This window comes from Anser anser, assembly GCF_964211835.1.
Source record: "Anser anser genome assembly, chromosome: 6".
Classification (NCBI taxonomy): domain Eukaryota; kingdom Metazoa; phylum Chordata; class Aves; order Anseriformes; family Anatidae; genus Anser; species Anser anser.
The window spans coordinates 6,122,647-6,150,439 of NC_139726.1; the positions used below are offsets into that span (position 1 = coordinate 6,122,647).

Below are 27,793 nucleotides of genomic sequence, written 5' to 3' on the forward strand. Positions count from 1 at the left end.
AAGGAATAAATGAAATAAATGTATGTTTATTGGAATTCACGGCATTTTCGCACACGGCAGTGAAATAATTATCTCCTGAACTCCAGATATCATTACGATAAAACTGGAAATGGAATTTACTTTTTTGTTCCAAATACGCTCTTCTACAAACAGTAACAAAAGTTTAGACCACAAAGACCGGTGGTAACTTAATCTAAACCACAACAGGAGAATTAGGTGAGGGTCCTTGGTAAAAATAAGTCAAACCAGGCCTAGAGCTGTTCAGTTCTGTGAATATGGACAAAAGTTGGACTGACATCTACTAGAATAACAGAAGTGTCTGCAAGTTTACATCATGCTGTGACACGAAGTTTCATGAGTTTTCACCTGTTAACTAAAACTGACCATTTCTGAGAAGCAGCATCCCCAGAAGCACTCCCCAAAGCTGCTACAACATCGTAGGAAGGAATCAGGCGTTCCTGGGACAAGCTGCAAGGACTACGCTCACACATACACAACAGGGTCCTGCAAAGCTCAAATCCTGAATGAGATCCAATTTATTGCTCAACACTCATCTGCTTTTAATCACAAGTTGCAGAGCATGTGACAAGATCCCTATCTTGCTCATTTTAATGACTGTGGTACATGGCTGGCAACAGAGTTTGTAAACCCTGAACTCATGCAAGCTGCCAATCCATGATGATTTAAGCACTCAGGCTTATTTGCTGTTGTTGTTCATAATACTAAAATTCAGTTGCTCAGATGTTTGCAGGGAAAAGCCTCTAAGAAGAAGTATTGTCAAAGTGAATTTATTTGCAAATTCAGAATGACATTCATGGCGAAAAAGATCAGTTGCATTCATCCAACTATTTCTCTAATGATTTTTACTGCTTCCTGAATTCCTAATTAGGAAGACATATCTGATAGTTAAATACTGCAGAACATTATATATGAATTATTGCCTCCTAGTATTTTATCAAAAATATAATTGGAAGTACATTATGTGGGGAAAAAGCAAGTTTTTCAGCTATTTATGCCTGCAGATATGTTTACTTTATGTCTCTGATGAATTTGTAAATGCAGGTGTTGTTTGATAATCATGAACATTTTACATGATTCATACTGCCTCGCAGACTGGGAAACATGCAAATTTTCACTTTGTTCTTACTCTATTCCTGCATCTCTCTAACAAGCGTGCTCCATGTTCTTTCTCTCTCTTTGGCACGGCTGGAGGCCAGAAGGCAGCGACACAGAGGAACTGTCCGTTCCCTCCCCACATGCCAAGATCCTCAAGCCAGTGAGTAATGGGAACAGGGTTGTGGCTAAATTGCTTTATGGATGACCATTCAGTAAAGAGGATTACCTAGAAGCAGGTAAACCAAGCAAGATAAAGTTCATTGCATCAATAAATTTTTTTTTCCTCTAATTAATATGTGCTGCACACATCCTTGGGCTGATTTAAAATTCCAGCTGTTTGGGTCTAAGCTGGAGCTCAGACTATGCAGGGCCAGGGCTCCTTGCTGTCAGCCCCAGTCTCTCTGTGCAGAGGAAATCGTGCGTTTGCTATATTCTTGAGTTGCACTCATAATTTTCATGCAAACTCGTCATCAAGACATTTCTCACAGAGATGAGAATTGAACACACACTTGTTTTTTTCATGGTGGTCTTCAGTCAAGGTTATATTTTATATATTATATATGAAGGAATAAGCTTCTTTGATCTTACTGGTATATGATGATGGCTGCACTTGGGTGTCTGCCCTGACTTCTGTACAGCTTTTCAAGTCATGCGGTATTTCAAAGTCTTCTACTGTTGCCAGGGTCTTTGGGGCATTTTAGTATTGGGTAGGGAAATAAAAAAGGATGAGATTGATACCTTGCTTCTTTGATATACATAAAGCTGTGGGCCCACAGTAACATGACCTGGCTTTCCTCCAGCTGGGGAATGAGGAAAACAGAAAAAAAAGAGTAGGTATGGTCTCCTTTCTTTGGCTACAGTTATAAAATTAGTTGCATAAATTTCAAGTTCCTGACACCTGACAGCAATGAAAATGGAGAAAAGTTGAAAAGATCATGCTATTATTATCACATGTACCATTAGGATTAAGACTAGTAATAGACATGCCAAAAAGCCAAAGGTGTAGGAATTGCTGGAGGGACAGATTACAGACAGTGTACGTGTATGCCACCTCGCACAATAGCATCTTAATCCCCACTGGAGCTTACAGGTACAGTTGTGCATTCACGCTTCATGACAATTTGACATGATTCTTAAAAAATGATATAAAGAAAAGCATTGGGCAGGTTTTAAAATGTTTCTGATATGTGAAAAGCAGCTTTGAATGGAGGAGCAAGGATTTCTTACCATGTCCTGTTGAACCAGTCAAGTGAAAACTGGAAAGCTGTGGTGGTTTTACCCAGCTGGGCAGCTGAGCTCCACCACAGCCACTCTCTCAGTCCCCCTCCTCAAACAGAAATGGGAAGAAAATACGATAAAAAGGGCTCAAGGGTTGAGATAAGGACAGGGAGATCTCTCAACAATTATCATCATGGGCAAAACAGGCTCAGTATAGGGAGAATTATAAAATTTATTACCTATTACTAACAAGGAAGAGCAGTGAGAAACTCAAAAACTTTTCTTTATGAAGGTGGCTTATCTTCCTCAGGGAACACAGACATTGAAATTAAGAAACAAACTATCACTTGATATAATTTGAAGAAATATTGGGGTTTCTGAAAGGTTTTCAGTTTTACTAGAGTCCTCTTTTTAAAATATGATGCATAAATTCTAGGAGAGCTGCAAAAGTAAATACAACAACAGAGCTTGGCACTTAAAGTAATCTTCACTGGGGTATTTGCCTATATAAATAAATTATTATGAGTTAAATAAATTATTATTTGATGGACTAGAAAGATCTGACATATTCTGCACCACAACCAGAAGCAAAATATTAGTTTGAAAATACGTTTGCATTCATAAGGAAAAGAAAAAGAAGTTTAAAAAAAAGAAAGAAAAAGGGAAGGAGAAAAGGACCAAGGAGGAAAGATAAAGAATCCTGGTGCTGGTCCTCTCTGACTTCAGAGCACCACTTTTAGAGACCCCAGTTGAACAAATCCCTTCATGTGTGAAATGATGAAAAAGGCTTCTAGTTAAGTTCTTTAGGTTTTGAAAATAAGAAAAGGTCAAAATATATGTGTGGGTGAAGGAGAGAGAAAGACCATACCATCCATACCACTGTGGCGTGCAAATTAATACCTCCCACACAGCAGAAGTGGCAAGTACAGAAACAGCCACAGCGATATTTCTTTCAGTCATGTACTTGCTATATCGAAAACCTCTCAGTGGAAGTGAAGTCCCAACAGGGTTTGCCCCAGAAAACCAATACTGTACTCTTGGTATTCAAAGCTGAGGAAAGACGCAGGACTGGGCACTACACCGCTCTTGCCAAGCACATGCCACTGGCTGAGCGAGGAGCTGGAAAACAAGCGCAGCACAGCACGTGCTGGGGCCTGCAGACCTGACGCTATTTCCTATGTCAAAACCATATTTTACACAGAGCCAAACTTGTTCCCACTGCAGCTCCACCACTGGCAGCAGATCACCAGAGATGAACGTGGACCGCTGCCCTGTCAGAAATACACCACGGCTGGAAGGCCGAAAGAGAGAGCAACCTTCTCGTTGCCTCAGGTAGGCCGAAGTCTGTTGCGCAGCTCAGTTAATGTACACGCTCCACCTTAGAAGGTTCTCTTAGTAGGGCATGTCAATAAAAACAAACAAAATTCAAGTAAAAAAATAATATAGAAAGCTTTGTTACATTTCCCAACACTTGAAAATACTTTAAGAGGACAATATTCATAAGGGGTCTGATCACTGAAGTATTCCTGTGAAGAAGCAGCCTCCATTCCTGGTGGATTTCCCTAGCAATATCTTTTCCACCTGGTGGGTTTCTTTTTTAATACAGAAACTATTCACGCTAAGGGATTTAAAACTAATGAGTTCACAAGCTGTTCTTAAAACTTCTACACTCCAATGAGACTAAAAATAATGTTCAGCCATACATGCTCTATCCACATTGTATCATTCTCTAATTACATTTCACCACAAGGGCATAAAAAAGCATGACATCCTACAATTAACATTGCAAACATGGGCAAAACTGTCGCCACAGTATTTGGGATCAGTTAGTGTTAGATTTTCTTCTGTTTTGACATTTATCCTACTTGTGCACGTGCTGGCACGGAAGCCCATACGTTTCCTCTGCGCTCTCTCACAGAACCTTTCTACCAATTGCTCGATCTTCTCTTCCTCCCATGTGGCAAATTAATGTGGAACTGACCCCAATAAAACTGAAACAAAACCCCAACCTTGGATTTTTTCCAGTTTAAAAAATATATACTTTAAAAAAAACTTATTTAAGTGGACGGCCTGGAGGTTATCCATACCATGTTCCTTCAGCATCTCTGCAAAAGGCTTCAGCTGGCAAATAGCTGATAAAGAAAATCACAAATAAAACAGCTCAAGAGGGAGCTACCAGCAGGAAAACATGGTGATGTATCAATAAACATACAACCACATCATCAATTTAAAGTATTTGAGTAAAGTATCCAAATAGTCAGCATCTGACTCAATTAGTTATGAAGAACTATACCCACAGATACAATTGTGTGTGCGTATGTGCACAAGCACATACTAAATAGACTCTCCTTTAAAGCCATGTGGAACTTATCTGTGTGTCTGAAAAAACACTCTTCTGACCAGAAAAATATATGTTCTGAGTAGGTAGGATAAAACCTAATTTCGCAAAACAGTTTGGTATAGGCAAATAGGGGTAAATATATTCCCCAGTGAATATATACATATACATTTCCAGGATAAGAAGCCTATTATGCGACAGATGGTACTCACATAGTCACCACCACATATACTCCCAATGGACACGCAAAATACCAAACATACTCTCAGTGTACGTGCCTGTACTAGGGCGTATTGTAGTTTGCCTCCCCAAAACCTCCAACTGCCCAAACCATGGCTGGAATCCATTATGATGCTTCTTCTTGCGATTATCATTTTTGATTCTCTGGTCAGAATACACATTATTATACAGCCACAGTTATTCACACTAAATTTATTTCAAGAGAATCCAATCCATTACTTCCCTTCTGTATATACTATTTGAAAACACCTAAGGATAAGGAAAATATTTCTGCATGCCTTAACAGAAAAGTAACACATTAATGCAGAAAGAATACAAGTTTCCTTTTCAGACACAGGACAATACAGGAAGACTTCCCAGAGAAGGTTTCTGGCCTCTGAAGTTCTTAAAACCTCATTAAAAAAAAAAAAAAAATTGCTCTGATTTAAAGAACTGGCTCACATTCACTAAGCTTCTGCCCTTCCACATCCCTGTCCTTACAGTCACTTGGAGAGGTGAGATTTGTGATCAGAGGCACTTCTTTGCTATCAGTATAAATTCTCACATTTCCAGTGACTCTTTAAAAACAACACGTGGCCTTGAGAAACAGAGTTTAAGCACAAAAGAAAGTGTGCTAAAAGGCTTCATAGCACAGTACAAAAGAGTTCACATTGACACCATATAAACCCGCATTGACCTTGTTTATAAGAAACTCAAGAATGATTTTCAACACAGGCTGTTACATTTAACAAAGATTTTTCAAGTTCCTTCGCAATATTCCATTACCAATTTGTATTCCCTATGTTAGCTGAGATTTCCAGAAATGAACAACATTAATTGTTATGATTAAAGTATAAAAGACTTCCCAAATAAAAAACAATATTTACACATTTTTTCCTGGCTTCTAGATTAGTATTTTTAGATTTCTGTGTTTCAATATGATTTTCAATATGATTTGCTTGAAGATTGTTAGTATTTTTTTCCCCTGGCTAAGCACACAACAATAACAGCATCTCTACCAGAAAGCCCCCATAATTGATTTGACAATTAAAAACACAAATATCAAGCTGCTGAGGGAAGATTACCCAGGTCCAGTAATTTTCAGTTTTGTTTAGCAGGACAGGATGCTTAAGGGCATTACAGAAACAGCATAAAATGTGCAGTATAATGGTGGTGACATTTTCAGCTATCATTATTGCAAAAGACGACAAAATACATATTGCCAGCTACCATACCTGCAACTGCCTGCATTCTCAGAGCATTTTTTCAAAGAAGCCATTTTTAGAACTGTCCCAGATATTTGGGGCACAACTTCCCTTACTTGAGAAAATTCAAAACAATGCACAGAGGCCAGCTGTCTGACAGACAGCTCTTGGTACTGCTTTGATCACAACAGTGTTCTAGAAGAAGTACATGGTAATTCCAGGGGCTGAAGACCCATAATCTGCCCTAATCCACCCCAGGTTCTCTGCCAGAAAATACCAGCATACAGAAATACAAGGGTGCAAGTGGTGCCTGCTGCTGCCTTGCCAGCGCCCATATGCCATCAGCTTTCTAGGAGAAAATAATTCAAATCAACATAAGGCAAGAGGTGAGATGCGATCACAACGATTCAGAATCCTGCCTACAGTTAACTAAACTACAAAGAGAGCCCCTGCAATTGTGTCACATTTTCAACAGGAAGAAATAACTTACAAATAGCATTAGCAGCAGGAGAAAAATTGTAATTCCACAGGATGTGAACAATGCAAAAAGGAAAGAAAGAAGCATCCGGTTCAGCCTCCAAAGAAAGCAAAGCAGATTTAGCTTTCCAGTTGAGCTCGAGGCAGGCCCCGAGCTTGCACTGCTTCTGATCTCTGTATGTCGGGCACAGCGCAGCTGTTCCAGGATCCTGGCTGCCGGTCTCATGAGAAACCATTGAGGAAGGAATTGGGGAACAGATGTCAGAAGCACAAGGAGAAAAGGAGGAATGAAAGAATGGAAAATGAAGTGGGAAAACAGACAAAGATATAAAGGGGCAAAGACAGTGATGAGTCAGCTGAGATAGAAGAGTGAAAATTATCTTGAAAATAATTAGAGGGCATTAGACACTAGCAAATGAGCACATTGTAAAGGCCACATTCTCACTTCTGTTTTGGGGCATTTTTGCTTTGAAGAGAGACAGAGATTAAGAGGAAGAAGAGGGAAATAATGAGTCCACATCTCATTTGTTAATAAACTAAAAAGAGTCACTAACTGAACTAACCAGGTATAGTTGATGAGTTCCTTTATAAGATTTCTATCAAATGAATAAAGGGCATCCAGGCGTTCTACTTCAGTTACCCAACTCTTACTTAGCTTTGCCTTGCCTGCTTAGCTCTGCAGAAGATGACTTGTGTAATGCCCTCCACCTTGGAGGCTTCCCTGGCACTACTAAAATTTTCACAGGATGAGAATCACAACATGCCTGCCATATGGATCAGGAAGTGAAAGCTGAGGGAAAAAGCGACGTGGCAATGGGTTACAGGTAGAAGAGGACAAGAATTCTCCAAGAGACCTATTACTCCACTGCAGGCAGGCCTACGGTGAAGATCGCTGTGTTGCTACATCCAAGGGTGAGCAAGTCACATTACGTCCAGCATCTCCTGGCAGCTCACCTCCTTCCTGCACTGATGCAGGCTGTCCAGGAGCCATCACGCCCTGCAGGAACCACTCAGCATCCTTCCCAAGCAGCTCGGGTACTGCTCCCAGAGAAAGCAACATTGGTCTTCAAGGCACATGCACCACTGTGTACCTCGTAAATATGCATCCACTTGTAAAACAGGCAATTATTTCTATTTTTAGAAGAAATTAGGTGCCTTGATATTTATATAAACTATATATATAAGAAGGTTGTAGAGGCAGGGTTTGAACAGGGACTCCTCCAGCCACTGACAGAGTTTAAATCACAGAACACTCTTGCTCAGAGTTAATAAACTGTCCAAAGCAGGAATTCTGTCTTCTTGTGTTAGGAACAATACATCTCAGGGATTATCTACTACTAAGAAAGCATTTATTAACAATCTATATTAAATCATGCTGTTGTTACATTTTGTCCATCTTGTAAATAAAACTGCATTTTTGTATAAAAAGGATTTTAGCCTACTAAGACCAAGATTTCAGTTGGATATCCCCATCATCAACAGTTAGAAATGAAAACTATTTGATGTGATGAGGTACTGGCTTAAACAGCAATCATTAGGGTGGCCAGCAAAATCCCAGACTCCAGTGCTGGGAACCTGAGGAAAGAGTAACGCTTTATCTTGTGCATCTAAATATTTGTGCTCATAGTTTCTGAAGAAAATAGATTTTTTTTTTTTTTTAGTGATTTATAGTTTTTTCCTCTTTACTTGCAATAGGTACAATCTTCTTTCTGCCTTATAAAATCCAGAGAGATCACAAATACTTTCCTGAGCCCTAGAGTTGGAGAGCTGGAATTTCCCGAGTTCTTCCAAGGTAGAAGATGTTTCCTACCTGCAACAACGGAGGACAAGAAGCTGCACTGCCACTAATACCTCTCCACCACTTCCCACACTGATGCTAGAGTTGCAGCGTATCTGGAAAATGTCAGTTTGTCCCCATCTCACATCACGACACATTTCACTAACTTTTGCTTGCAACATACATGCCACAGAAGTATACTAACAACAGATGCTGCAAATGTCGGCTCGTTAATTTACTCATTCTATACATCACAGCACTCTATTTGCCTTTTTTTGCCGCAGTATGACAAAGAAAACTCGTGTTGAGGCACTATATCTCCAGTGATCCCTTTTTGGGGTCATTGTCTCATCTCTCCTTCCATATGGCTGTACCAAACTGCAGCTGATGGATTATCACAATTTTTCCTCATAAGTATATTGCTCTCTAGCTTATTTTCTTGTCTTTTTCATTATTTACTACCCCATCAAAATACATATGCAAATTTAACTAGGCAAACTAATATAGTATCTGCTAGCTCACTTACTAATAGCATAAAATACAACCCAAAACTCAAGTAGCAGGCCTTGATAAGCAGTGTTCACCTGCAGTGATTCCAGCTGTCTCTCCTCTGCTGCTGAAGGGGCAGAAAGGATTTTTGAGAAAATCAGCAGGATAGATAGGTGTTTCTACCCAAATCTCAGGGTTTTAGAAATCATGTTTGGTGAAGCACAATTTGAAATAGGTCAAATCCCTACTGAAAGGGTCTTCTGCTGTCCTGTTCTCTTGTTTAACTGCGATATGCTGAAATTATTTTCCTTCACCTTGTTCCTTGCATATAACTGTTGTGCTTACTTTCTGTTAAATGATGAGCAGAATCCCCAACCCCTCTTCTAAACTCAGTAGTCCACTGAGAAGATTGTCCATTTTTTTATCCAGCTGTGGTCTGCTCTGACATCCACCTGATTTCTTTAGAGGAGGGTTCAGCTTTGTTCAGTGCATTAAAACCTCTCCTTTGGTTCATTCTTTCAGACTGATTTCTGCACATGCTCTGCCCACCAGAATACTTTCTTGTAGCAATTTGGTATTTTCAGCTATGAAGATAGACTACAGATTCTTCTGCTTCTCTAACTGGTACGTTTGCAATAATCATATTTATTTTGTTCCCTTGTGATTTTTTTTTCTCCTCAATTTCATTACCCCCCATCCACTTCCATAGGACCTGCCTTTAGATGGATTACCTCTGCAGATCTGAGAAATCCTTGATCACTTTGATGCTTTGAAAGACAGTCACCTATTCCTCTGCTGCACAAGTCACCCCCTCCAGTAGAAGTACCAGATTGCATTTTAGGCTACCAAAATCTTCTTTCCCTTACAGGCAGACAGCAGACATGCCATACCGTGTAGTGTCCACAATAACTAATCTTTTTTTCTTTCCAATCATTGACACAGAAATATGCTTACTGGAACTTAAATTCCCAATAGGAACTTTCTGTTAACTATTCTAAATTTATTACTCAAATGTTTGCTGTTGCAGCATTTAAACTTGATCAGTCTATTTCTTCAGTAAATCAGACTCACTAATGTAAAACTCAAATATTAGATTAAGGTCACATATCTCAAATAAAACTTTCCAGATCAAAGCTGAATTCCAAAATTTGGTCACAGAAGACCTGCTATCTTACTAATACAAACCAAAACCCATCTCCAAAACAAAACATCAACATTTTCATCTGCAGAAGTCCTATCATTATCATCAAGTGTTGTGACTTTTGACTTGATGCTTGTTCCTTTGAATAATTCATATTTGATTTTATCATGAAAATTGCTTTTTTTTTCTGTAAAGGTCAGAATATGTTTTAAGACCCCTTTGCAGTGAAAAAGATCAGTATTTCAACAACTCTATGTAAAGTTGCATGTAAGAATTGATAAACTAATACTGCTGTTAAACTCCAAATAGAATTCAGACAGGCAGAATGTAACCCTACCAGATGGAACTTGAATTGAATTCACTTGAGTTGACAACTCTCTTGCAAAAATATTTTTTTTAAAAAGTATCCTGTCCTCTTAGTTCAACACCGTTAACTTGCACAATGGTCATGTACCTTGCAAATCTCTACCAATTAAAATCTACTTTAAGTCACAGCAGTTTGGAGCCACTCAATTATCATTTTACCTCCTCATTACTAACATGTGCTATCTGTATCTTAATTTATTATTCACATACATACTCTGAAATCTTGTTCATTCCCTTTGGAAATCATTGCCTTCACTGAGATAAACTCATCCATGATAGATAACAGCTCTGTTAGCATTTAGTAATCCAGATCAGATTATTAGATTAGGACTGAACGTGCATTAGTATAATTAGACAGAAATCTATTCCAAATAGAGTGCAAACAAGCCCTACTTTAGAAAATAAATGAATGCAACTCATCTTTGAGTACACCATTCTGTAGAAAACAGAGATGTTCTGCTGAGGAAGCCTGGAGGAGAATGTGATTTGCGGAATGGGCAGAGGTCCAGAAAGCATTACATTTCGCTCGTCCTTTTTTCATAATGAGATCATCCCTAAAAGCCAGCATTCGTGCATATACTAATTATAAATAAAAACAAACCATCTGAATTTTTGTTTCTGTGCTGCAAAAAAATGCTACTCTGTTTTGGACACAACACATATACACTGGTCCAATTTCTCGGTTTTCCTTCAGTCTCTCAAACTTATGCAACACAAAAAGCATGAATCTTTCTTCCCTTAAGCTTTTCCCCCATAACTGTTTCCAGGCTTTTTTGCTTCAGGATCTTTCTGTTCCATTCTACAGTGTCTTCTGCCCCACAGGGACACTTCAACTCTTTATCCTTACTAATAGGTCTCAGAGGATTCAGCAGAATAATTCTTTGTCTCCAGGAAGAACTCAATGATTTCAAAGTGTAATAACTAAAAATATGCCTTTATCCACTGACAACATTCGCACTCTTCTCGCTCTCTTACACCCAAATGTAAAATTCAGCTCGTATCATTTTAACTCCTAGATCCATGTTTCGGTTTTACAGACCACCAAGGAAGACTTCAGAGTTGTTTTGGCTTTGGGTGAGATGTAACATAGGGAGTGCTTCCAGCTCTGCAACCCACCACTTCAATTCAACATTGGGGTTAGAGCTCTCCTCTTCTTGTGTCTTGGTTTCTCTGGGCAGGACAACCAGGTGCACGTACTCTAGGAGACCCATGGCACTCCAGCCTTCAAGGTGGATAAGCAAGAGAGACAGCCTGTGAAAACTGCTGCAGCATACATCTGTGGTCTACCCTGTGGTTGAAGCATACCCTCAGACCACACAAATTAGATAAAACATCAATTATTCCTTGAATTAATGTCTTGAATTGATGATAGATGAAGACTTTCCACTGTGTGTCACTTCTCCCAGTTAAAAGTTAGGGAACTGGTATTGACATACCCTCTGAGCAGCTTCCCTTAAGTTTGGCCAAAGAGATCAGAATTGCCTTCATGAGCCAGAAAAAAATAAAAACTGAAGAACTGGACAGCAGAATTCAGACTGCAACATTTTCCCATCCTCTTGTGCTGTCTGTCTGTAGCCATGCTGAGCTAGGATATAGATCTGAAGGAAAGCCTTGGATGTCTTAGACTTTGATCAGGCAAATATGTTTGAACACCTAATGAGTGTTTATTCAAACAGGAGCCAATGGCATGCCCTTCTTGCATTCAAGGCACACATAGTTGTCTTGTAAAACGTTGTTGACTTTTCCAGTAGCAAGAAGCTCACTCCAGACTGGAAAATCCACTAAAGCGGCAAGATAAACCAACCTGCTTGGAGCTGTGTTTTCTCCTGAACCCAACAAGACGGCCTTGCTAGGAGCTCAGGGCTGCCTTTCCTGGTGACCTCCCATAGTTCAGACTCATTCATACGTTCTGAAATTAGTTCTGAAAGCAGGAGGCTCACAGACCCGATGTGACTTCGATGCAAACCTGTTCTTATAGGTTCTTGGAATCCCTGATAGCTAACCAGACTCCTTCTCTAATTTTAATCCATTTTATAAAACTTTCTGCTTTTCAGCTTCATTTGGATTGATCAAAGTCTTCTACTGTTCTTGCAGTTGTGCTGGGATCTTAGGAGGAAATTGAAACCAGACTTGAAAAAAAATATTTCAACTGCCAATTAAACATTGTGAAAAGATAGATTAATCTCAACGGACCTCAAAGTTGACAAAGTCATTGTTTAATGTGTTTAGATATAAAGCTAAAAGAAATTTGATAACAGCAATAAGGCAGTTCCAAGAATACCGTTACCATGAAATAATTACATCCCAACAGGATTAGAGGTAATCAGCCACACTGTGTCTCAGTACACCTCAGGGGGTGATTATCTTACTGTAACAACACCACCCATTGTGTTTCATTGCTTAAATGTATTCTGATAAAATAACATAGTTTTAAAGTTTCTGCAGCTGTTTGTCAGCAGCAGAGCAAGAAAATTATAGTCATAGTATATTTTCTTTTCCCAGTAACTTCATATTTTTTAAAAAATTAAATCCCACTGCAAATTTTAAAACATATTCAATACAAAAATACATTCAGCATTTAGATTGCAACATAAATAACCAAAATTAGAACACTGAAATTTATCTTGGCAGGCTGTACTTTTTTCATGCTTCTATGACTTCAATTTGTGTCACCATTTTAATATTATTTAAATATGGAGCTTTACTTAATGCGTTCATGAATTGCTAGAATGAATGAAAATAAAGAAGTGTTTCATAGAAGATTATGAGCCATACAGAATATTATTTATTTACTTAAGTGACCAAAAAATAAAGTAATAAATCTTAGTCTCTCAAGTAAATGAAACTATTATGCCTGATTGAATGTATTTATTTATACTAATAAAAATAATATCTCCTTAGGTATTACTTTCCTATTATTTGTTATGTGCTATCTATCAGTGTGCCAGGTAAACACAAAATCAAATAAAATAAATGACATAAACAAGAGCTCCACTGTGTTATTCTACTACACAGCAGAGAGGCACCACGTAGATTCTGCTATGTTTTCTTAAGTCTGTGTGTGTAATTGGCAGCATATGTCAGCTTTGACAGTGGAACATTACACACGCCATGCTGGGCTGTCAAACCCAGTATCCCACATGTAGTAATCACAGGTAGGTGATACTGTCTGTCACTTAGTTATCGCTACAGATAGTATTTATCACTATGGACAGTTTACTTGTTCTGCAGGTCTTCATGTGATTCCTGTGATCACACCACGCTGTCTCCCTTCCTTTATTACTCAAATTTATTTCACAGGGGTTATATAGGCTCCAGTTTATGAAATGAAGCAATTCCTTTTTATTTCAAAGGTAATCAACAAACCTTGCTTAATTATTTTAGTAAATGCTTTAAAGTCTCAGTGTCCGAGAGTGTCCAGAAGGATTGGCAGAGACTCAATCACCTCGTGAAGGATAGAAAGGATTCCATTTCCTAGCTGAGCTACAACAGCCTACAGTGGAATTTAGGGGATTCAGACAATGTGGAACAGTCCCTTAGGGAGGGAAACCTCTTCGCCTTTGAGTGAATCCTGTTGAGTTAGAAGTGCCTTCACAGAGAGCTGGGTTCCCTTTCTCCCAGGGAGCTGTGCTGGCCCAGGGAAGCAGCACCGTGATACCAGCTGGTTCCCTATAGCACAAAACTTGCATTGGTGAATTCTGTTTGCATGTAATAAACAATGAGAACATAACATCGGCACCTGGGCTGCTAGGCTAAACTTAGGACAACTTACTCTGAACATGTGAGAAACCTCAGAATTATAGAGGCATGAAGAGTACAAACAAATTACGAATGAAAAGAGATTTATTAAGAGCAGCTACAACTCAGAGAAAGATCGTGTTTTGGGCTTCCCTACCTTTCAGAAGACTGGCTTTCTGGCTTATTACTTAGAACTCTGAAGACTATTATAAGCAGTTGATTCAGCTATTCTAGAAACAAATTATGCAGACTATAAAGGAACTTTGACCTAATATACTACCATCTTTTGAATGACTATTTTGCTTTGAAATAGAAGTCAAAGGGAAATTAAAATGGTTATCTGTATGACTGCTTTCAGGAATTTTAAACCCATAACTGGAAGAAAAAAAGTTGCTTTTCTATAGCACATTACTCAAGAACTTCAAAAACAGCTAACATCTGGGATTCCCATTTTACAGATAAGAAAACCAAGGCAGGCACAGACACAAAAAAAGAACAAGTCCACCCAGAATACTTTCTACCTTTTGCAAACAGAAACTTCTTCCATTAATGCGTCAGCAGACTATGTTCCATTAGTAATTACTGCATTGACATTTTTACATTAATTTCCACTAGAAGAACTTGCCCGTCACGTCCACTAGTATTTCACTGTTCAGAAAGACAAAATAAGACAAAATAACCAAACCATCTTTCTCCCACCTGACACTATCTTCTTTCACAGGACCCCTCTGAATTCATCTATTTTCTGTTCATACTGAGAACATCTAAATGAAAGTGCTAAACCTGCACGTTTGAACAGAATCAAAACTGAAATCAAAGAACAAAATGCTGTACTGCAAAGGCATCTCTCAATTTGTCCTGTGCCAATTGCAGACAAAGAAATAAAACCTTCTGCACTATCAGTAGGGCTTTGTTTCAAATCCACATCACATGGACGTAAATCTACTATCATAACTGTTCCAAAAATTTTTATACAGTCAGCCAAAATCAATGATTATCTTAGAGGTTTCCAAAGGATTTTTTTTTCCATTCTGAAAACTCTTTACTTTGACGGACAATCATTGCTATTTAAATTTCACAGTGTAACTGGCATATATGCATGCAATGAAGAAAACATTTTGCTCTACTTTTTTTTCCTATTACCTGTAATGGCAACAACATCTGAAATCAACAGTTATTTTGGGCACTGTATGCTTTTCATCAAATTGCAGTCAGTAGAAATACTTTCCCTAGCAATCTTCAAAACTCTGATGTGTGTCATAAAAATCTATTCAGAATTCAATATCTACATTAGTACTGGTGCCATTTGGGAATACATCATTCCGACAAGGACTCAAAACACTTATGTAAAAGATGACTAGATAAGAATGATTTCCTTTCTAGTTAGGCACAACAGATCTTAGTCTGCTTCATATCTCCTGGCAAGAGACAGAATGCAAGAAAAAAAAAAAAGCTCAAAACCAACCAAAAAGCTCTGCTGTTGTAGGCAACCACGATGTATATATACCCTCCCTCACAAACTGATCAAGTTCCTATTGCTGCTAGAAGGCTTGTTGCAGAAACTCAGTGAATTCACCTTTAGAAACCTTTCTTGCTCACATTTCTTGACAAATTTGCTGTTTACATTTTAATGGCATCATTTTACTCTTTATTCTGTAAGGTAGGCTGTTCTTTAACTTATATGGCTCACAGACTTTGGGGGACTAAGCCCTCCGGGTGTAATCACAGCCCCTCTTTGCCCTTTCTCCTCTAGGTACTAGACCAATCTCTACCCTCTCCTGATGGACTCTCCATTTCCCCTCTGCTGCTATTCCAGTCTAAATCTATTTAAAGCAGGATCAATTGGAGTGACACAGATTTCATAGTGTTTCAGACATTCTCACCAGCCCATTCCATCATTGTATTAGTACGTTCCTTCCTCAGTGAGAAATGTCTTACAATACACCTCCTCCAGCCACAGATGCCTTTTTTGTGGATAGAGCATACCAATGATGCATACTCAACTTGGGCAGGACTCATCCATCTACAGGTTAGATATTCAATCTCAGGAGTTGTCCAGGCTTCCAGGCAGAAAGAAAGGCAACTCCGGGCAGCAATCTATCTCATCTTAAAATAGATGTTTGAGCTAGATGCAATGAATTACATCCTGGAGGTACTCCCATGTCATCACTGACTCTAGAAGCTCATCTAGCATCCATGACCTTAGTCTTTCTTTGTAACAGATGTTTTCTAACAGAAGAGTTCCAACATTATTAGTTTCTAAGACCACAACACCATCCCACTAAATTTATCTCACCTCTACTATTCTTATTACTATGTATTCAGCATACCAGTTTGATCCTATTTTGTTTTAACAATATTTCTCAACTTTGGGCCTCCCTATCAACTACAGTAAGTTTAAAATTGCCCTTAACAGACGGAAGGAACTGGGACAAGGAAGTATTCTTACAAGCCTGCTGGCACAGTATTTCACTTTGCAGAACCAGGCTCAAGCCTCTCCTCTTTCCATGTCGAGGGGCCTAAGTTCCTCTGCTGCTCTTCTCTTCCAACTCATCTGCCTGCACATCCTACCTTCCGATCTCCCTCACGCTGTCTGCATTCCTGTACATAGTCTTTTCCTCAAGCCCTTACTACGTATCGGTTCCTCCATCTCAGTAGAAATGTGTGAGAGTTTCATTTTTACTTCATAGTTGCTTGTTTGTTTTTGTCGTAAGCTCTTTGAACTTGTCTGTAATGAGCCAGGGTTTTGATTTTTCAAGTCTCAAATTAGTTCTGTCTCAATCCAGCTTCCAGCTAGCATTAACTGAGTGTCAGTGTAGTTGCTAAAACTTCAATCTGTTTCCATTCTTCTATTGCTCAAATTGTGAATGAGTGACCCCCTCAAGCAATCAGCCTTTCACTTGAATTTTTGTCTTCCTTTGATTTCCCTGTGACCCTGTCACCTCCTGATTTTCCTTCCTTCTCCTTCACTTTTTAAATGAGCCTCCTTTTTATCCTTCTTCCAACTTCCTACATGGTTCCACAAAGTTGCGTCTATCATCACCATTCGTGCTCCTAGTTCACTATCTATTTGGATAATCCCATCCAAAAACATAAACTAGGTAACAACCTTCAGGCTAATGTTTCACAGAACTACCTCTCTGCTTAGATAGATTAACCTAAGCATTCCTGTTCCCTCTCTGGCATCCTCTGTGTGCCAAGCAGTCAGCCAAAGTCCAAAACACTTTCAAATCGGTCCCACTGGGTCCTAACCACCAATACAGGTACAACTTCACATGCTCATCATATGTGCATCATCTTTCACTCAAAGCTTACTGTGGCTTCTCACATCCTGGCTGATTCCAGGAGGTCTCTTCTCATATGTGAAAGCTTTCTTGTGCATCCACACAATTGGGCTTTCATCTTGGATCCCAACTGCTGAATAAAATAAGATGATGCTCTGGACCAGTATAACTCTTCACATTACCATTGTCAGAAGACAAGAAGCTTCAGCGTCAGACTGTGCTCTTTGTGGAAGAGAGACACGCAGTTCTTTAAGGCATACATTTTGTTTGTATATAATACAGCTTGTCAGATCAACAGATGCCCCAGATGCCCTGACGTTTTCTCTGCTGAGATATTTGAAAGCTGCATCTTGCTACCAGAACTTTATTTGGTAGTGTTTTATCTCTTGCTAGATATTTCTTCATATGATGTGAAAAAATGAAGTTCTAAGAGTGAAAACACACATATTCCCCAAGCTCAAAATCTTCCCGAAAGATTCCACAACTGTAAACAGCAATAGTAGTGCCTTTTTCAACTCCTCATTTCATCCAGCATGAGTCTCTTTCCAGTGCTCACTCCCTACATTTTTCCTCTCAAAATAACAAAACTTTGAAGGAAAGAAGCACTTAGAACTGCTGTTAACATTTCTTCGGTATTCTAATGAACTTAATAAGCTCCCATGATGCTTCTTACAATGTAGAGAAACCTTCAGAAATATGAAAGTGACTCTGTTTATTCCAGCAGGAAGGAGCATTCCAAACGACGGGCAAGATCCATTAACATTAGACATGTTCTACTAATGCTTGAAAGGAACTCTCAAGAGGAAACAATTATTCACTTTGATGCTTTTGAATATTTTTAAACGTGACTCAATTATAAGATTCTACCTGTACATTCTTTTTTTGTTTCACCTGAAATGTTACTTGATTTATGTTGAAACCATATTTTCTCACCCAATTCTAATTTCATTTATACCACACTTCCAGTTTCCTTATAATTTATGGGAAGTTGCAGTTTGATATTGCTCCTCTGACACCCAAACCAGTTCCACAAGCTAACAAAGTCTCCTGACTCTGCCAAGAGATTTGAGATGAAGAGTTCTTATGAGTGTTTTTCCTATGAAGGATGTGCCCCAGGAAAAAAATAAAGAACGAAATTATAATGATTAAAATCAAGTTGTATAAATTATTAAAGTAGATGCATAAGTATCCTCATATCTTCTAAGTGCATTCAGTCAATTGACGGACTGATTTATATTTTCAAAAAAATATCCTCGATTATTACTCTTGACATATATACAAATTCATGATGTATGTATGAGTAATTACATCTCTTAAATATCCATTGCACGTATACATGTATGATCTTCATTACAGATAACTATCCAGAGTACTCACAGCATTATAAATGCAGGTCTTTGAGGTAAGGTTTTAGCTGCAGATGGGGCTTGGTGAGGCTCAGTACGTGCCCACTCCCAGTCCTGCCAGCAGCTCACAGGTTCACTTAATCAGTAAATCACCTCCCTCTAGTATTTCCCATTCTCCAGGAAGGAGATTTGTTACTACCCTCTCTGTAAGGTGTTTTGAAATCTAACGATTATGAGAGTGAATTATTCACATATCAATCTTCTTATTAACTGAACGTCTGACTGGTAAGGCTAACTGAATTTGCATAAATACCTGTTTATTGAATTTAACTGAAGCACAATCAAACACTTATCTCAGTTACACTTCTAAATATCTTTCAGAAAGATAAATTATTTTAAGGCTGATTTTTTCAGGTGAATAAGTAGATGCTGTTGCTAGTATGAATTACTGTAACTTGTCTGATTCCCCCAAAATACGCAGAAATGATAAGAAATTAAAAAGATTAAATGAACACAATAGCAGTAACAAGCGACTTCAATTTACAAACTAATTGGGATAGAGGAAAAAAAGATTAAAAGGAAGAGTTTTTAGACTGATTTCTTACTAACAGGGAATCCTAAATGAAGCTAATAGCATGGAAAGGCTAAAAAAGAGCACCCATAATTTGATCACAAGCACTTAAATACCACAGGGTAGTCCACAGACCCTGCCTGTATTAGTTCTGAGTCAAGGGCCTGATCACATGGACTAATTTCCAGATTGCTGTAATTTTGCTCATGCTTAGGCGTCGTAACATGGGAAATGGTGTGCTTTACTGGTTCAAGACTCACCAAGTCCTCTAGAAACCAGTGCAGACTTCCCTGCCCTCCTGTAACAGGAACAGCTGGGCAGGCCATCAGCAGGTCTGTCATTGCTCTTGTCCAAACCAGCAGTGAAATGCAAGGAACCACCACCGCTCCACATTCACCACACATTCCTCTGCAATTTTTATGTTATAGCAATGCCAGCACCTCCTTTTCAGGCACCTCTATGCAAACACACACACAAAATAAATAAATCACAGATTTAATAGATCTTTGGGCACAATTAAGAAGCTGAGCTAGCTTCAGTGTCCCACGTCTCGCATACTACACCTACAGGACTATATCATCTGCTGTATAATCACACCAGCTGGATCTTACCCTGGATTTTCACAAGCCAGGACTGATGACTTCCACTACAACCTTGTGTATCTGAAATTAATAACAATAAACTGGAGAAATGAATGTAATTACTTTGTTAATAGTCTTTCTGGTGATGAATTTACTGATACTTCAATTATAAAGCTGATTCCTTATATTAGTACTAAAATAACGTTATTCATTCACAAAGCATTCATTACAACCCTCAGCCCAATGTTCTGTAAAAGAGGATTACAAACTGAAGCCTTAAAATTATGTCAGGCAGATTTTTCATAAATGTGGAAAAGCTTACAATTAAAAAAAAAGAAGAAAAGAAAGGGGGAAATAGAAAAGAAGACAGGCTGGAGGACCAGAGGCACTAACTCAGTCAAATTCTTATTTGCATTGAGCTTCAAAACGGAAATGCTAGACCAGATCCACTTCAGCCACCTCACAAATATCACATGATCATGGACAAAAAGGTTACGAAGTGGCAGTTTATTTTTAAAACACGTATCCAGATATTCTTCTTTTCCCTAACCAAGTCCATCCCTTCAAATATTTCTTCTATAATTAGCTAAAACTTCAGTCCTTTCTAACTATAGAATTTTATAATCTTTTTTCTGTGCTTTAATTTCATAATCATCTAAAACTCTTAAAGGAAGAGGGTGCAGGTCATGATTAAATAACAGCTGGTTTTATATTTCCATCTTTCTACCACACTCAGTTTATGGAAAAACATTTTCATGGTATCTTCTTTTTGTTTGTTTGTTTAATTTTACTAAATATTTTCCCTAAACAAACTTAACAATAATAGGAAAAAAAAGGAAAGAAAAAAAAGGAAAAAGAGAAAGACTCCACAAAATTTTGACTTAGGAAGAATGCCTGAAGCACAAAAGAACCATACTTGAGAACTCACATGAAGGATGAGTGTGCATTTAGTTGGCTGAAACTGCAGCTAGGGAGATAAGGCGTCAGCTCTAGTTTCCTTTCTGACCTTGGGCAAGTCATTCACTTGTCTGAATGCTTCAGCTCCTCTCATTCACAAAATGAGGGTGATAATATTCCATTAAATAGAGCCTCTTCTATATTTGACTTTTTAATCTCAACAAATTTGCAACCTAAAATAACTAACTCTTGGATTATGCAACATCTAGCACCGTGCAGGCTCACCCTCAGCTTTGGTCTGTGAGTTATTTCTTCATACAGTAACAGTTCCTACAGCTGAAGGAACAAAAGTTTTGTCATGCCTCAAAATACTGCAATGGGAGAAGGGCTCAGTAACACAAAATCATCTTCCAGGTACCTATGAAAACACACACCTTGCACATGCGGGCACATACACAACACACATACAGATGTAACGCGGCCTGCCCAGAAATTTGAAAAAAATGGGTAAGGAATTTTAACCATCATTAAGTAACTATCAGTGTACTTTGAGGGAGGTGAAAAAAGTCAGGTGTAAGTCAATGAGCAACAACAGCTAATGTAGAACCTCAAAAAAAAAGAAAAAAAATTCTACATACACAGTTAAAACTCTTTGCCACCAGGGAATATATGCTAAAAGCACAAATCCTAGCATGATTTCACTATGATTATAGAGACAGATTTTTAAATGTGAAAGAGAATTGTCAAGATATGCTTCACGTTTTTCATTTTTAAAGGAATTTTAGCAGAAAAAATCTTATTTTTTCATATTAACAAACCTGAATTGCCACTTTTTTATACAAAGGATTTATAGAAGTATAGCATAACATAGAGAAAACAAGTTATTCAATGGATTGAGTAGTCTTGTGATTTAGTAGAGAAATAAAGCTGATATTCTTTAAGAAGAAATAAAGAAGCAAACTCTTTGAGGCGTTAAAAAAAGTTCTGAAGGGAGTACAGAAGGAAAATGCTACAAAGGATGTGTGACCTCCCATGACATATATAACAAATGACCAAGCATCTTGGACTAAGAAAGACCAAGGCAGTAAGGGATTTAAGACAGAACATTTTTTTTTTTCCAGCAAGGCCACACAAATGTATGATAAAAGCACCAAACAGCCTGCAATCTGAACAAGCAGTAAACATTATGAATTTTTTTAAAGTGTATTTGAAGGATGAAAATCTTGCATGAGAAAGGAGCGAGGCGAGTGGCTGATTAGGACCAGCAGGCAAGGCAGGCTGCCCGGGCTGCTTCCTTAGCATAGCTGCAGACACCCACCTGTAGCATGCAGAGCAGGCGGGCCGGTGTCATCACGCCAAAGCGTTCTTAGCGCTGGCAGCACGGAGTGCATTTATATCAGGCTTCGGTAGCTACACGCCGCAGTCTTCCACTACAAATCAGCCAAAAAACACCCTTCTGTTGTGCTGCACACATAGCAGTGCTCCCCCTAATCTCAGCAATGCATGCAGGAGCTTTCCGGGAGTTACTGAAGTTTAATTTTCTGTTTGTCGCCAAACAGCAATCATCTATTTTCAATTCCCACCCCCCCCCCCCCCATGCTTTTTTATATGAACTAATTATTTCAGACCTAGTGAAGGTGGATGAAAACTGCCACTACGTGTAAGGCTGCAGAAATATTTTCAACGCAATGGGAAATTTCCCATTCACACATACTTTTCTAAAAAGCCTCTAAAATAACCTAAACTTGCCATTCTTTCATCTAAAAGGAAAATGTTTACTATTCACAAATCTGAGGATGAAAAAAAAAATATTGCTGGGATTTTTTTATAAGGGAAAAAAAATTCAACTATACAGCATGTCACACTACTCAGTTGGTGTGAACATCCTAAATATCCTTATAATATTTATGTAAGTTCATTACTTTAATGTCACAAGTATCTGAATTTTGGAGACCGAGTACTTGGGCTTCTGTATTTGAAACTATCATCAAAGAATTCAATTAGGAAAAAAAGCAACTGAAATTGTCGCTTCTGGCAGTCAGTCAGGATTTAGTTCCCTGCATTCACCAGACCACAAATGACTATCTAAAATTGCTTAAGTTTGCTCATAACAGGAGAAAAAAAAATAATAATCTTTATTTTCCAGTTCCATTAAGCAATCTCAATTTTGCAGGATGTAACAGTGAAGTTTGCACATTAAGTTCCTAGAAGCTCAATTTTCTTTTAGAAGGTGTTGGGGGGAAGAGGAGGAAAGTGGCTTTCCCTTGGAAAAGAAATAACCAAATGACAGTGCCATGTACAAATGTACGCTACAAAATGTAATTTTTCCGTGGCTTGACTACAGGAAGAAGGGAGGTCAAAGATGCTATTAAAGAAAAAGAGGATCTATCTTAGGCCATTTAAATAATAATGCATGATTGCTTCGTGCGGCATACTTTCTACTGCCTCATTCAAAAGGGTTTGAAGTAATGAGATTTTCACAGTTATCTTTTGAAGCATATTCAGCAACCTAATGGCTGAATCCAAACCTGAGCGAAAGTCCTGTAAAGAGTTCTCTACCTCCCAAAATGAAAGAGCTGTAAAATCAAAGATGGTGCAGAATTAGCCCTATCCACCAAATTCCAACCAAAAGGGAAAAAACATCAGAAGAGTGACATTTTAGGAGAGTGTAAAATAAATAAAATTAACATTAATTTATATTATACTCTGGAGATGTAGGTAGGCAATGAAAGCAAGTCACCTTAAGTACTACATATAAAGAAAGATTTTGGATGGCTGGGAAACAGTCGTTCAGGATCAGAGCAAAAAGACAAGGAAAAGGTCACACATGAACATACCCGTGCTTAATAAGCATTTGGAAAAGCTCATGTTGAAAGGGGTGCCCTGGCTAGCCCAAGGTTACAAAAACCCCGCAGCAGACCTCTGAGCGCAGTGTGGGAAGTCCAGCCCGCCAGAGAAAGGGAGTTTAGCCCAAAGACACCTTGGTGTCTACAAGCACAGAAGTACCCGGGGACAACTCTGCAGACCCAGAGGGACCAGATTGTACACCCGGGAAACCAGAAAATAAAATAAAATCAGAAAATAAAGAAGCCACCGCAATCACCAGGAGATCGAGCACCCCAGTAAAAACTCCCAGCATGATTCAGCATGCCGAGAAGCTTTAATCGGAGCCAAATTCCAGGGGAAATAGATCTCTCAGAGGCTTACAGAGCAGATAGCTGAAAGTCTTCTATTTGCAGAAAAAAATGTAAGAGGAAATCTAGTACATCTGCAGTTTTTGCATGTTGATGGAGTATTCAACTATGGCCTCATCTTAACGAGAGTAAGGTTTTAACATTGGCTTCATAATTATTGATGTCTGTAGTTAAGCGTAGCTGGCATTTTCTATTTAAGGTCCCATTTTTCCTTACAGATAAATCTGTCTCAGTGTAACCACTTACATTTTCCAAATGGGATATTGAATTTTGTACGTTTGTTGATTTTTTATTATTTTTTTTAAAGTCTAGGGTAAAGCGGTTGAGCCATTTTTTTGGCATGAAGTCCAATGTAAATATGTTTTGTGTGTGTTAACATTTGCCGAGCAGTCTTATCTACCACTTTCATGTAACACGCTACAGCAGACACACGACTCTGCAAAACTGGACAGTAGCCATTTCCAACTAGATTTCCATCATTAGCACTCGCTTTTATTCTAAGCCCCAGTTCATATTCACACGGGGACTAACACTACCTCGCCTTGCAGGGGTACCGTGCTAATTAATTCACGAACAATTGCAAATCAGCACTGAAAGCAACATGGGAAAAACTAGGATGCTTTTTTTTTTTTTCTTTGTTGATGCAATGTTTCAGCGGCACTCCATAAATAACACAGGAGCAGACTAAGAGAAACACTGGCCTGTTACTTACCCAGTAAGAACTCTGTACAATGAACAAAGCAAAGGTTATCTGGAACGAGGAAAAGGTTGATTTAAAGTTTCATAGGTGACTTTGATCCTGGGTCTTGTAAGTGCTTCACTTTTTATTTTGAGCACTTTTTTTTTTAATATAGGTATATGTTCGGACAAGGTCAGTTGTATATAAATTAGACTAATTTAACATTACTGGGTGGAACTCAGACTAGGACGCAGAAAATCCCCTACAACATAGATGAAATTTAAAGGCTTCCTGGCTGTAATTAAAGGTATGCTAAATTGATACAGAGGCAAATCTGTCTGGAGGGAACATAATGACTGCCCTTGTAGTGAGTCAATCCAGGCAGAGAAGTGCTCACACCCGTAATGTTAAAGTCACCTGCTCACATAGGCAAAAACCACATCAAAGGAAACCACAGGCAGTGAACACATTTACCGTCTCCATTTGCCTGGTTATCACCAAACAGCAGTCTGAGGATCGTTACCAGTCAGAAATAATCAGAACTGCTACCAGGCCCTCTAGAAAGAAAAAACATAACATGGGATGTATCCTTCAGGATGAAAAGCCTGTAGGAAGTGGGTAAGCCTGCAGGACTTGATGGCAGCAGAGATTTTCGTGTGGAAGACCAGCGGCACTACTAAAAGCTTGTGACTCAGAGAGCAAATTCTTCAATACTAAGTATGATTTATTTTCTCAAAAGGTGCACAGCACTCAGACAAATAGGCTTAAAGTAGCAGAGACCGAGGCGTACCCTGCTACTGCTCGCAGGTGTAGTTTAACCCTGGTGCTGGGCGCTCTGGGCACCAGGTCAGGGCCCCCAGCCAGCCCTGCAGCCTGTGGCAGCTGCCTGATGCTCCCTGCAGCCCCCCTGCTACCGCTAAAAGCCCCCACCTGGTCAAGGGTTTGTGGGGTGCTCTCTCTTAGCCCCTCACGTTATGCTTCTTGCTGGCATTTCCCCACTCTCAGTTCCCCCCTCTCCCTGCTACATACTTGACTCCTCACGATGGGCTCTAAGGAGCCAGGCAGATGCTATAATCAGGCACAATAATTTGGGCACCAAGGAAAGGATTTGTCCGGCACAGAGAGGAGCTTGGTGCCAGCCGAGGGACACAAGCAAACCCTGGTAGCTGCGCAGCCCTGGGCTGTTTCCATCCCTCCTGCTCCCGGGCTCGTGCTGAGGGTCACAGTGTCCGAGACTGGAAGCTCTGCACGCTCTTACCCATCCGCAGCTCTCCTCCTCTCCCTCCAGGACACAGGACTCCTCTCAGAAGCCAGATCAAAATGTTTCTTTTCACAAAAGACACCAATCTCATCTTTCCCCTGCGGTGTCCACCTCACTATAACTTTCCCTGCCACACAAGGAGCCCCATCAAAGCGCCAATCTCTCCCCCACAGAAATGTGTAATTGCACTGTAAGAGTTCAAGACGAGTGGAAAAGGAAAGAAACAAAAACCCATGGTACACCACGGTGCCCAGAAACTAATGGCCATGAAATGACACTTCCGAAGATCACCAAAGGAGTGACTTCAACAGTTTTGAGCAGCACCTCGTCTCCACTTTGATTCCCAGATCCAGCATTTAGCAATAATTTCTCCTGCGTTGGCCAAGCCTTCCCTTACAAAGTAATTTTCACTCTCTCACAACCCAGGGGAGCGGAGTTAACATACAGTAAATGAAATACCATGGCTTCGCTCCGTCTTTCGCAAATGCTGGGGGTGTGAAAATGCAGAGAACAAGCCATAAACCGCAGAGAGCATAATAGCTGGGGGAAAGTGGGGAGGAGGCAGTGGCTGGGTGAGCCCTTCACCGCCGATGGGACAGAACAGAGCCTCTACACAAAATTAATTTGCAGTGTTGAGATTATGTTACAGTAGTGATGATCAGAGGAAATATTGATAGCAATAAAATGAAATCCTGAAGAAACTGGCACTAAATCAGAAGACAGCGCGTTAACACTATTTATGTTAATTTCTTCAGATTTCATCCCTGTTGGCATTATTGGTGACACCTCGTGTAACCAAGCAAAGAGCTCGCAAAGAGCTGGGGAGGGGAAGTAAATGACTGCAGCTGCCATTAGACTCCTATATATTGTAGTAAGCGAACGTACCAGCTCGTTATGACCTCAATCTAATAACCCCAGTAGCTGGCTCAAAGGCTCATCAAGTACTCCACTTTTAAATGGCATTTCACAAAGAATGCTTAGAAAGTTACTTTTCTTTTACCAGTTTTCAATTATAACAGGCAAAAGACTACAACAGACCAGACTGGGAAAATAAAGCTGGGTAAAGCCCGGAAAAGTGAATGAAAAGCAACAAGCAAATCTCTTTCAGCAATCAGGAAGGTTTTCCAAACTATTTAACAGGTCACAGAGAGCTGGGGACACTTACTTGGGTCACCTTAGCATTAGGTAAGCGTCCTTTCCAATTTCATCACGGCAGAACCTGGCTCCACAAACGTACTCTTGTGCATGTAAATAACTTTAAATAAATTACAGCAAAGTCCTGTCGGCTTGTAATTCAGTCACTCTGACGGAACTTCTTACAGGGGCTCCTTCCACAGGGACCGAGGCTACGCTGAATCATAAACTCATTTATTCAGAGCAACAAGGGCTGCATTCGGCCTCCTCCAAAGCCAAAATACCCACCCCCCTTCAACGGGCTTTGAACCCTCAGCTGAGTTCTCAGCAGCCCTTTGCCTTGGCTTAATGTAGCCATCACCCCCTCTCCTTCAGGTGCAGCGGCCATTTGGTCAAATTAACTCTTGTCAGATTCAGGTGCTGGGGTTTGGGAGCTGGCTGTGTGGCTGCCGCTGTTACATTCTCATTCTATACAGCTGCTGCTCCTTTTTAATTTGAAAATGACTTTGTTATACTTAAATTGCTTTCAAAGGAAGTCTGTCCAGGCCAGCAGATGCACTAATGAGGATTCTTTATCTTTAAAATGTGTGAAGGGTAATTTCCTTGTTTCATTTAATTTTAGAAATATTTTAGTCCGTTATTTTTCAGTTCGTATTTAACACCAGAATGAAGGGACAGAAACATAAGATTATTTGCTGTAATCTTTAATGGATTAGTGGTATTGATCAGAGAGCTTTGGATGCTGAAGCGAATTTGTCCCCT

General features: G+C 39.4%; 2 long non-coding RNA genes across 2 annotated transcripts in view; both read right to left on the minus strand.

Annotated features, from left to right (window-relative positions):
- The window catches only part of LOC310901969, a 116,942-nt gene that overhangs the window by 42,556 nt on the left and 46,593 nt on the right, over nt 1-27,793 (minus strand). The gene's annotated exons all lie outside the window — the stretch shown is intronic.
- LOC310901964 lies at nt 6,730-27,362 on the minus strand. The gene is made up of 3 exons (XR_014586338.1): nt 27,063-27,362; nt 22,082-22,193; nt 6,730-12,452 (listed from the first exon to the last, which is right to left on the minus strand). It is a non-coding gene; the product is annotated as an uncharacterized lncRNA (long non-coding RNA).